The following is a 12,608-nucleotide window of genomic DNA, read 5'->3' as shown; positions in this document are numbered from 1 at the left end:
CCTAAGATATAAAGCATTGAGAAATGAGTCTCTTTATGGGTATTTGAAAATAGACAAGACAATCACTGATTATTCTGAGACTATTCCCCAAGGCCATCTTTACACAAAATATGCTCACTTTAATTTCTCATTAAATTCTAGGAACCCCTTGCCCACAATATGAAAAATCAGGATCACGATAAAATTGAGAGAAAATTGTATACAAATCATACCACTGAAGAATAAATTTATGTCTGTCCTTGATCTGTTGCAGTGCTTTAGAATATAGTCAGATAAAAAAAAACTGTAAACATTCATTCGTGAAATAATTCTTCCTGTTTCTAAGGGAAAAAAATCCTTATGAACTAGAAAAACTTACGTTTATTTGATGCCTAAAGTTTTTACTAGCGGCCTAGCAAGGAAGAAAAGTTGCGTAGAGAACTCCCAGAAGTGATTGAAAAAAACCCAAAAACCTGAGGTAAACAAATAATAGTTATGAGAATAATTAAAGGAGCCTCAGTTTGATTTTATGTCACCTCTCAACTGTCGGCATGAAGTTTATGAAAGCACAAGGTTAAAAACTTTAAAATCGCTACAACATCCCCCCAAATGCCAAATTCCTTGCTACACACCATGGGTCATCCTAAAGGTGCGAATTCTGAAGTAATACCAATTATCAACCTGTTCGTTTTTTAAATGTATGCTGAGCAGCTAACGTAAGGTATCATGGATCTCGCGGTTGCAAAGGCCAATCAGTGAACCCATTGTTGGGTCCTGCTGTGTGTAGGGTGCTAGCCCCCACAATACAGGCCGGGTTTACAAAAGTCTCAGTGCAGTAGAGGTCTAGATACATGTAACATAATGGGATAAGGTTTCTATGAGAGATGTGATCAAACTTTTGTAGAAATCTAGAAGAAGGAGTTATGGTGGCCTGAGGAGATCAGAAAAGCTTCAACAGGACTTCGATAGTTTGGGGATGCAATACAAGGATGAAGAAAGATTGTTGAGTGAGAAGTGTATTGTCATGAAGATGTAAGGTTCGAAGGAGAAGGGCAGGAGATAAACCTGTAGAAATAGGGACCATGTATAAGAGCCTTGTATGCCCGTAGGTCACTTGTGTGGTATTGTGTACCCCAGTTTTTAAAGAGGGAGAGTAAACGTTAGGTTAGTGTTTTAAGAAATTATCTGGAGAACACTTAGGAGGGGTACTCACGTGTAAGACGATGTGTGTGAGGGTTTAACATATATTCAGTATTTACATGGTGCCAAGGATGCAACTCCAAGAAACGCGGGCATTTCACAAAAAAGCCTAGGAGGACATTGTTGAGAAAAAGTGCCAAAGGAACAGTCGAAGCCAAAAGATAAACCAAACTGCCCGAAGCCTCAAGGGAAGGTAGAGTGCGAAGAATTATGGATTGGCCAACAGTCCCAAATGCTACAGAATTTTCCAGTAGAATGAGAATTGAGAAGGGGCGTTGGATTTTTTAATAACAAGGTTATTGGGGAGAGCAATTTCAGTAGAACGGTGATGGTGGAAGCCACATTGTCATGGGCCAAAGACCGAGTGGGACTTAAGGCAGTGTGAATTGAATGTGGACTCTGACAGAATGTGACTCATGCATTGTGGGTACATTCAGCTTTAATGGAAGCTGCCAGTGTTTAGGACAGATTGCGCCAACTCCCACCAGGACGTGAGAGTTCCAGAGCCTCCACATCCACTGCTTGCCACTGCCTCTTGACATTTTCTATAATTTTTTCAGCTTTATTGAAGTAGAGTTGACAAAATTGAAAGAGATTTGAAGCGTACCACATGATGATATGATAGACACACACATTGTGAAAGGACTTCCCTCAGGGAGTTCACACATCCATCACCTCCCATATTTACCTTTTGTGTGTGAGGGAGAATAAGTTCTACTCTATTAGCAAATTTAAACTACCCAAAACAGTGGTATCAGCTATAGTCACCATGTTGTTACACAATAGATCCTGAGACTCCATTCAGGTCTTTTAACTGAATGTTTGTACCTTTTTACCAACCTTTTCCTACTTCTCCCCACCCCACCCCACCCCACCCCCAGCCCCTGGCAACCACTTTTCTATCTGTTTCCATGAATTTGATTCCCCCCCTCTTTAGATTTCACATAAAGTTATACTATGCAGTATTTGTCTTTCTCTGTATGACCATTTCACCTGGCATAAGACCCTCCGTGTTCATCCAGGTTGTCACAAAAGACAGGATTTCCCTCTTTTTTTAAGGCTAAATAATATTCCATTGTCATTGTATACCACATGAGAATAATGTATAATCTGCTGCTGTTGGGCTGAATGTTTATCTGGTCTAACGTACAGTTTAACCACCTTGTTTCCTTAGTGATTTTCTGTCTGAGTGATGTATCCATTGTTGAAAGTGGAATATTGAAGTTTCCTGCTATTACTGTATTACTCTCTATTTCTCCCTTCAGTTCTTATACTCAAATGTTGGGTGCATATTTTCTGGTGTTACATTCTCTTGATGAATTGACCCTCTTAGCATTCTATAATGACCTTCTTCATCTCTTGCTATAGTCCTTGGTTTATAGTCTGTTTTTTCTGATATAAGAATAGCTACCCTTGATTCCTGTTGGTTTCCATTTTCATGGAATATCTTTTTCCATCACTTTCAGTCTATATGTGTCCGTAGAGATGAAATCAGTCTCTTATAGGCAGCATGTAGTTGACTCTTGTTTGGTTTTATTGTGTTATCTAGCCACCCTGTGTCTTTTGAGTGGAAAATTTAGTCCATTTACATTTCAAGTAATTTTTGGTAGGTATGAACTTATGACTGTCATTTTGTTGATTGTTTTCTGGTTGTTTTGTAATTCCTTGGTTCCCTTCTTCAAGTCTTGTTTCCTTCTTTTGTGATTTGATGATTTTTACATAGTGTTCTGCTTATGTTCTTTTCCCTTTATCTTTTGTGAATCTATAGGTTTTGGCTTTGGTTACCATAAGGCTTATATAAAACGCTCATAGTTATAACAGTCTATTTTTTTTAAGAAATAAAAGAGTTTTATTACAGCCCAAGTTAAAGAAAGCTGCCTGGGATGCACAATCTTTACAAAGAAGAGAGTGCTCTAGGGAAGGAACATTGGGTGCAGAGTTACAAATGTTTTTTACATCAAGAGTTACAAATCAACTTGATAAAGGACATCCAGAAAGTTACAGGTTTTATCTTATTTTTTAAAATTTTAATTCCAATACAGTTAACACACAGTGTTGTATTAGTTTCAGGTGTACAATATGGTGATTCAAAAATTCCATACATCCCCCAGCGTTTATCACAGAAGTGCACTCCTTAATCCCTATCATCTATTTCACCCATCTCAGAACCCACCTTCCTTCTAGTAACCATCAGTTTGTTCTCCATAGTCAAGAGAATGTTTCTTGGTTTGTGTGTGTGTGTCTCCCTCTGTTTTTACACTGGCTCATTGTTTTAGTTTTGAAATTCCACATATGAATGAAATCATATGGTATTTGTCTTTATCTGACTTATTTCACTTAGCATCATACTCTCTCACTCCATTTGTATTATTGCAAGTGGCAAGATTTCTCTATTTTTGTGGCTGAATAATATTCCATTGTATATACATACCACATCTCTTTTATCCATTCATCTATCGATGGACACTTGGGCTGCTTCCATAATTTGGCTATTGTAAATAATGCTGCTGTAAACATAGGGGTTCATGAATCACTTTGAATTAGTGCTTTTGCATTTTGGGGGTAAATACCCAGTAGTATGATTACTAGATCCTAGGGTAGTTCTATTTTTAATGTTTTAAGGAATCTCCATACCATTTTCCACAGTGGCTGCCCCAGTTTGCATTCAGCAAACTATCAGCAGTGAAAGTTCCTTTTTATCCACATCCTTACCAACACTTGTTGTTTCTTGTGTTTTTTATTTTAGCCACTCTGACAAGTGTAAGGGGGTATCTCATTATAGTTTTGATTTGTATTTCCTTCAAGGTGAGTGCTGTTGAGCATCCTTTCATGTGTCTGTTGACCATCTGGACGTCTTCTTTGGAGAAATGTCTGTCCATATCTTCTGCCCTTTTTTAAGTTGGGTTATTTGTTTTTTGGGTGTTGAGTTGTATCAGTTCTTTATATATTGTGGATACTAACTCTTTATTGGATATGTCATTTGAAAATATCTTCTCCCATTCAGCAGGTTGCCTTTTAGTCTTGTTGATTGTTTCCCTCTCCATGCAGAAGTGTTTTTTTTTTATTATTTAGGTGCAGTCTCAGTAGTTTATTTTTTACTTTATTTTCCTTGCCTTAGGAGACATATCTAGAAATGTTGCCATGGCCAATGTCAGAGACATTACTGCTTGTGCTCTCTTCTAGGATTTTTGTGGTTTCAGATCTCACATTTAGGTTGCTAATCCATTTCAAATTTATTTTTGTGTATGGTGGAAGAAGGTAGTCCAGTTTCATTGGAGTTTTCAGCCTTACACCCCATTCTCCAAAGAAAGGAGAGAGGCTGGAAATGATTGATCATGCCTACCTAAGGAAGCCCTCCATAAATCCCAGTCATAAGGGATAAGGGGAGCTTCTAGATTAGCAAACATATCCACACCAGGAGAGTGATATACCCCAACTCCATGGAGACAAATCCAAAGGTCCCTGCACGTGGGATTTTCCCAGACCATGCCCTATATAGCTCTTCGTCTGGCTGTATATCTGTGTCCTATACCATATTTTTTAATATACTGGTAATTATAAGTGTTTCCTTGAGTTTTGTGACCTGTTTTAGCAATTTAATCAGACCCAAGGAGGGGACCATTGGAACCTCCAATAAAGAGCTGGTTGGTCAGAAGCACAGGTGATAATCTTGGCTTATGACTGGCATCTAAAAGCGGTTGGGTGGGACTGAGCCCTTAGTCTGTGGAATTTGGTGATGTCTCTGGGAAGATATGTCTGAATTGAATTGAATTCTTGGACACTCTGCTGGGATCTGAGGATTTATAGTTGCGGGGAAAACTTCCACACATTTATTTGGTGACCAGAAATGTCAGAAATGAAGTGTCTATGTGAGGAACAGGATCCTCAACAGGAAGGAAAGACATAGTAGGGGAGAACTGAGTTTTTCCTACAGAGGAAGGAAAAAAACCCCAAGTGTTTCCTTACCATACCCAGCTGGCCTTTAGAAAATGTTGAATGGGGCAGTGCTGATCGGAGAAGGAAAGCGGAGGGTAATCTATTTCCTACAAGAAGGGAAAGTTATCAAAGGTAGTTATGTGAAACCAAATTGATGTAGTAAATTCAAAAGGATATGTAGGTTCATTTAACTTTAAGAGATGAGAGGAAATCCGAGAAGCCTGCAGAACTATCAAATATTTTGCAGTTTTTGACCTCCAGAATGAAGAAAGCCAACAACAATAGGAAATTGACCAGATGAATTTAGGGTTCCAGGGAAAGTTAACTAGATTGTGTTCTACTTGAGTTTGAGCTGTGAATGCTAAGCTTGCAACTAAGAAAATGATGATTAAGGGCCAGAGCAGCACCCCATCTGTGAGCTCCAGCTTTGGGAAGATGAAAAGTGGGGAAGGGTTTGTGCCACAGGTAAAGGTTAAAGTCATGGATGGGAAGAATTTGAGTCATGACACTGTTCTTGTTACATGGAAGGGGCTTTGCACTAAGAGTTCATTCACCCTTCTGGCGTTCTGTGTAAATTGCCTAAGGATTTAACCAAGGCATCATCCTGCAGGGACTGCTCTCCCTGCCCCCTGCTATTGCCCAGAAGTGTTGAGCCCACTCTGAACGAGTGGTGGGAGCAGGACAGAGTCAAAATCTGGCACTTGGTTGATTTTTGCCAAAACAATGAATGAGTCATGGTACAGTCACATTATGATTGACAGCAGCTGATGCACCAAAGGAAGGAAAGCCAGAGATGAGATGTCCCATACACGTGAAACTGACAGTGTGGTGCAATGTAGGATCTAAGTGACATCAAGCTTTATCAGCTTAACTGATGTTTTTCTGGACACGGATCGTTTAACAGCTCAACAACCACGTGCTGAGCACTTTTGTGCATCAGATATTAAACGAAGAGTTGAGAATAGATGTGGTTCATCCCTGCTCACAAGAAGTATCCTGGCTAATCTATTGCTACAAAACATGTTAGTCTAAAAACAAATGGGTTAAAACAAAAGCTATTTTATCATAACTCTTGATTTTGTAAGTCAGAAAATGGGGCAGGGCTCAGCGAGGCAATTCTGCCCGCCACCACCCCCCATGTCAATTGAGGTCACTCAGATATAATTAGCTGGTATTAGGGCTGGTTTGGAGGGTTTGGGATGACTTCATTCACATATCTGGTGCCAGTGCAGGGATGGCTGGAAAGCTGGGCTCAGCTGAAACTGACAACTGGAGAGTCTGCCCTTGGTCTCCCCAGCATGTGATCTCAAGGTCCCTGGACTTCTTACATGGTAAGACTAGTCAGGACTTCTAAAGTATTCCAGTAGGCCTGAGCAGAAGCCTCAAGACTTCTTTTGATGTCATAACTGCTGGTAGCCCAGATTCATGGGCAGAAGATTATACTCTACCTCTCGGAGGAATAACCAATATTTTGTGCAGAAACAAACAGGCTCTTATATTAGTAATGATATAAGTGCTACTACAGAGCTATGCACAGGGTGTTGTGGACAGGGAGAACTGAAACGTAGGATTAGTAAGAATTAGCTGTATAAATTAAAATAAGAAAGTTATTCGTCAACTCCATGAGCAAACACACGGATGCCGAAAGAGCGTGCTGCCACTCCTATGATACAAGGGAGTAGAAGTGAGGGAACCACAACGCCATCAGCAAGAGTCAGGAGAGACTGAGGGATCCAGAGCAAGTCTGTTCCACCTCAAGGGTCAAGAACGGACCTGGTGCCCAGAGCCTATGGCCACACGGCTCCAGACCCTCTCCTCATAAACAGGAGTCAGTGGGGAGCAGCAGGCACTCACCTCTTAATGCCCCTCCCCTTCCCGGATTTCCCTCCGCCATCGGCCTCCAGTGCGCTGCAGATGAGGCCCAACTCCCTTTCATCCCCATCGATGTTGGTCACCATAGGAAACCCTCGCCTCCCCACTGCTCATCTCTTGCACTCAAAGGCTCTGAGGTTCTGCTCACGCACTATCCTCTCCTACCCTCATCCTTCCCCAACTCTGGGAACCCTCTGTTCAACCCTCTGGAATTCAGGACTTCCATCAGCACGACGAATGTTTTACTTGGCCCATCACTTTAAGCACTTGATTAAAGGGCCAGGCTTCTTCCCTGTAAAATTACTGTTTTCCCATTTGCAAGTATAACTATTTGGTAAGGAGATAGGTTTAAACTATGTAAAGATACTGTTTTCGTCAACCCTTCCATTCATTTGTTTATTTTTACATGTCTGTATGGACTCATGATTTCTAATTCTATTCAGTGGGTTCTCATAATCCATTGCTGCCATTTCTTTCAGTGCTTATATTCAGTCTGATTTGGCCTCTGGGAGCCCCGTTTAGCCGGCTCTTCTGCCTTTTGGTCTATCCTCAGTATTCTCTGTATCCTTTCTTGTCTACCCACACAGGATCTTCCAGGCTCATCATGCTCTTTGCTTACTCTGGCCCTGAAATTAGCTGTCTCTCCAAGGAGCTGTAATCCCTCTTAGTGCGGAATGGTATTTAGAACCTGAGATTCAAGTGTCAGATGCACTCATTGCTGTCAGTGTGCTGCTAGCCCAGACCCACTCAGAGGACATGTAACTAACACCCCCGTACACGCATGCAGATGCGCGCGCACACACACACACACACACACACACCTTTATATGAACATTTATTTCTCTACCTATCCATCTACATGTGGAACACCATGGGTTCATACAAATGTTTAACTTCAGTGCAACAATATGGGGATTAACCCGATTTTCTCTCTTTTTGTATTTGTACCTCCCTTCCGTGACAACGAGGAACTTAGCTCCCTTGCTCTTTCTTCTACTTATAAACTCAATCCCTTGCATGTTTCCACCCTCCTACCTCTGCCACCACCCTCTCCCCGTTGCACTTGAGCTGGACACCCTTCCCCGGGGGAGCTTCGCCACTGAGGGGTTCCATTCACCCTTCTGGGACCTGACATCCAATGCTCGGTCATGCCTCTTCGTAGAAGCCCTCTTCACCCAGCTGGGGCATTTTATGTAACAAGAACACTTGGCCTTAATGGAATCGTACACCTTTTGTGTTCTTAAAACCACAGTGTTCTTACAGGGCTTTGCTATGGGGGTCAGAGCTCAAGGGGCCCGATGATTGTCAGGTCATGGGAGATAGTACTCAATAACCAGAGTGACTTTTCTTAGAGAAAAATAAGATAGTATAAATCCATCAGAATATTTCATTAATTTAAATGACTATGAACATTAAACTCTACTATTAATAAAGATTTTCAAGTTGTTTTTTAAAAGATCATCTATAATGTCCTTACAAGAGACATAAAAGAAAAAAATGAGAGAGTTTGAAAATAAAAGAAGGAAAAAGGATAAGCCAGAACAGTACTGACTAAATAGAAGCTGGTGTGAGATAAAAATAATATCCTTTATAATGGCACCAAGACACATGAAGTATTTATGTAAAAATCAAGCAAAATATGAATAAGATTTATATGCTGAGAACTACAAAACAATGATGAAAGAAATTTTTATGATTCAATGGGGAATTAGTGTTTGAACATTGGAAGACTCAATATTTTTAAGATGTTAGTTCTTCCCAAATTCATTCTTATATTCAATACATTTCTAGTCAAAAACCCAGCAGAAATTTTTGTAGAATAGATAAGCTGATTCTAAAACTTATATTTAAAGGCAAAATGCTAGGATAAAGTTAGAAAGAAAGACAAAAAATGTATATGATTCCACTTACTTTAGGCACATAGAATAATCAGATTTATAGAATCAAGAAGTAGAATAGGAGTTACCAGGGGCTGGGGGGGTGGGGAATAGGGAGCTGGGTTTAATGGGTACAGAGTTTCAGTTGGAAAAGATGAAAAAATTATGGAGAAGGATGGTGGTGATTGTGCAATGATATGAAGGTACTTAATACCACTGTACTATGCAATTAAAGATGGCTAAAATGGTGAATGTTATTAAGTATACTTTATCATAATAAAGATTTTTTTTAATTATTTGAATTGCCAAAATAATTTTGAACTCCCACTGGGTGATTTCAAACCTGACAGTAGGGTTAGAGTAATCAATACAGTATAGTAAGTACAGACACATAGGTCAACAGAACAGAATAGACAATCCAGAAATACAACCACATGTGGTTAATTTTTGACAAAAGTACAAAAGTAATTCAGTAGAGAAGGGATACAATTATCACCGTATGGTGCTGGAATAATTGAATATCCACCCATACGCAAAATAATCTTCATGTACGCCCCACACCATACACAAAAGTTAACTAAAAACTGGTCAGAGACCTAAATGTGTAATCTAAAACTATAAAAATTCTAGAAGAAAACATAGGAGAAAATATGTCCTTGGTTTAGGGAAAGTTGTCGCATAAAATATCAAAAGCATAATCATAAGAGAAAAGTGATAAATTAAACTTCTTGAAAATTGAAAACTTTTGCTCTGCAAAAGACACTAGTCAAGGAATAAAAAACCACAAACTTGGTAAGAATATTTGCAAATTACATATCGACAAAGATGTGGATAGTAAAAAGCTCACTGAAAAACACTTACTATCATTAGTCATTAGGAAAATACAAATTAAAACCACAATATGATACCATCACGCTCCTATTAGAATGAAAAAAAGTACTGACAGTACTAAGTGCTGACAAGAATACAGTGCAATCAGAATACTCATATATTGCTTATGGGAATGCAAAATGGTACAACCGTCTTGGAAAACTGAACAGTTTGGCGGTTTCTTGTTTCTTATAAGGTTAACCATAAACCTACCATACAACGCAGCAAATCCCCAGGCGTTTGCTCATCAGAAATGACCACTATGTGCGCACAGAAGCCCTTTATTCGTAATCATCAGAGCAAGCTAAATGTCTTTCAACTGACACATGTATAAACAAACCGTGGAATATTCTCCAGTGGAATAGTCTGCCTCTCTAAAAAGAAACAAACTCCTGACACACACAAAAGCATGGATGACTGCCAGACGCTTTATCCTAGGGAAAGAAGGCAGTCTGAAAAGGCTACATACTGTATGATTCCATTTAGATGACATTCTGGAAAGGGCAAGACTATTGCAACAGAAAGAAGTGGCTGCCAAGGAATGGGGGTTGGCTGTGACTGCGGGGGGTAGGGGGGGGCATTGTTTATTGTCTCCAGAACTGTTGTGTACCTTCACGGTGTTGGTGTGTTGTACTTTGATTGTGAAACCTGGCAAAAATATTCACTAAAAAAGGTGAATTTTATTATTTGTGAGTTGTAGCTCAACATGCCTGAGTTAAAAAAAAAAAAAACGAAAATAGGCATATTGTTTTGTTTTCAGACATTGAGTAGTGATGGATTGTTTGTAGAGGTTTGTAATTCATTTTGTTAAAACCATAGAATATGGGCTGAGGTCATCTCATGTCAATTTCCTCATTTTTCAATGAATGAAAAAGCCAGAGGAGGAAATGACACATGACAAAGAACAATCACCTTTTATGATGTGATTATATAAATAAGCTTCTTCAGAGGCTGGGATGTGCATTACTTTTTTGTTGTTTTCTGCCGATGTAGCGAAACAGAGTCCAGAAAAACTCCTGGCATCTGTTCGGTTGAACCCAGAAATCCACAGCAGATTTTCAGATTTGAATGTACAATGTTGGAACCTCACTTTGGCCAATTCTAGGACCAAAAGTTCCTGATGCAGTTGTCTGCTAAAAATTGGTTTATTATACACACATGATGGATCTTACAACATTGCTCATGTTGGCTTCATTTCATAAACTGTGTCTTACAACTGCACGGTTACATTTTGTGAGAAGTTGTACCATAGTGGCTGTCAACTTTTTAGATTTGGAGCCCCGCCTCCAAAGCTACACACTCAGTCACAAATGTAAGAGTGACTCGGGAAAGCTTCTCTGCGTGTGGTGTCGATTGACCCAAGCCCAGCAGCACTGAGGGACTTCCATTAATCACAGTGCAAAATCCACTGCTCCCACACCCACGTTTGGGAAGAGGGCCATAATGGTGGCTCACAGACAGCTAGCCAGGCCGAATGATTCCAGACTGAATCTGGTTCTTGTTAACAGGGCTTATCAGTCAGTGGAGTTCTTAAGAAGAGAAGTCTGTGGCATCAGTTCAGAGTAACAGATCTCTGTCCCAGAAGTCACCTCTCACTGTATAAAATTGTGCTTAATGTCATTGTTCCATTTTATCTGACCATTCTACTCTCCCTTTTTAAAATCTAACTCTAGACTCAGAAGAGAGGGGAGATCAGAATTCAGTTTGTTTTATTTAGGTGTTACCAAACTTTCGAAAGGGAAGGAGAGATGGAGAATTGTATATATGGGTCTGGAGCTCAGGAGAGAAAATGTAAACTGCAGATAAAAACAGGTGACAATTTCCACACTGAGATGGTACTGAGAGCTGAGGGTGTGGTCAGAGAAGGACAGGACGGGGCCTTCCTGTGGACAGGAAGGGGCCGGACTGCTGAGGAAGCCAGCAGTCCAGGGCTGGGCAGAGGAGGATGAATGTATATGGAGGCCAAGGAGAGAAGCTAAGAGAGCCTGGTGTCCTGGAAATCGAGTGAGGATAGGGTACCAATGAGAAAGAGGTCCAGTGTTAAATGCTGCTGAGAAAGCAAAGGGAATGAAGTTTAAAAATGTCCATGAGATTTAATAGCATGATGGTCACTAGTGATCTCCACAATTAAGTCTTTTATCCTTTGTGGTCATTCTTCATGATGAAAAATTCTTTGAGAACAGACCCTTTGAATAGAGCTTCACGTCCTCCTGTATGGTTTTGTGCTTAAGAAATGGCCACCGAACAGTTGCTATATTGTAAACTTACCTGATACACATGAAACCTCAAGAAGGTGTCATGGTGGCGGGGGTGGGGGGGCACCTGGGTGGTTCAGTCAGTTGAGTGTCCGACTTCAGCTCGGGTCATGATCTCACAGCTGATGAGTTCAAGCCCTGCGTCAGGCTCTGTGCTGACGGCTCAGAGCCTGGACCCTGCTTTAGATTCTCTCTCTCTCTCTCTCTCTCTCTCTCTCTCTCTCTCTCTCTGAAAAATTAAAAAATAATAAAAACATTAAACAAATTTTTTTTCAATGGTACCATGGGGGTGGGGGTGATGGAACTGTTATGTACCCTGGTTGTATCAGTGGCTACACGTGTTAAAACTCATAGAACGGTACACCTCAAAACAGCCCATTTTATTACATTTTAATTTTAAAAAAACAGTTTTAAATAGTAATGGTAAGAGTCTTTTTCTTACATGGTGGCGACTCTCGGGTGTTTATTGTGAAGTGACTCTTCCAATCTCATACGTATTTCCTAAATAGTCCTTTGTATTACGCAAGGGTTAATGAAATATTGACAATTTAATAAAAACAACTAACGTTTTAAGCAAAGTAAGAGAAATCCAGAAAAGTGCCAATAGAAGATTTATGAA

General features: G+C 40.1%; 1 protein-coding gene across 6 annotated transcripts in view; it reads left to right on the top strand.

Annotated features, from left to right (window-relative positions):
• Nucleotides 1–12,608, top strand: part of SGCG (sarcoglycan gamma) — a 133,266-nt gene that overhangs the window by 70,046 nt on the left and 50,612 nt on the right. The gene's annotated exons all lie outside the window — the stretch shown is intronic.

Source organism: Neofelis nebulosa, chromosome 1 (assembly GCF_028018385.1).
Source record: "Neofelis nebulosa isolate mNeoNeb1 chromosome 1, mNeoNeb1.pri, whole genome shotgun sequence".
NCBI classification, from domain to species: Eukaryota; Metazoa; Chordata; class Mammalia; order Carnivora; family Felidae; genus Neofelis; species Neofelis nebulosa.
Note: the sequence above shows the minus strand (reverse complement) of the source record. Positions and strands in the feature narration are given on the sequence as shown.